The sequence below is a fragment of the Gavialis gangeticus genome, unplaced genomic scaffold, assembly GCF_001723915.1.
Source record: "Gavialis gangeticus isolate Ggan-Ray unplaced genomic scaffold, GavGan_comp1, whole genome shotgun sequence".
NCBI lineage: Eukaryota > Metazoa > Chordata > Crocodylia > Gavialidae > Gavialis > Gavialis gangeticus.
Genome location: NW_017728994.1, coordinates 5,203,931 through 5,204,181, shown reverse-complemented (window position 1 = coordinate 5,204,181; position 251 = coordinate 5,203,931).

Below are 251 nucleotides of genomic sequence, written 5' to 3'. Positions count from 1 at the left end.
AGCAGCCTCATTTCTGGACTGACTTAGTACATCACAGGGATGTCTCTGCACATGTAGGGCCAAGCAGTGTGTGACCCGGCCACTGCCTCACCCCCACAACCGCCTGCCACAGCCCTACCCTGGTGGTGGATATGTAGGGAGCTGCCACTATGGCACCGAGTGCCAGCCTTCCTGGAGGCCACTGGGGACGGCTGCCAAGGGGCCAGCAGCTGTGAAAGGAGGCAACATCTAGGGGACTCGGCTCCCTGCTT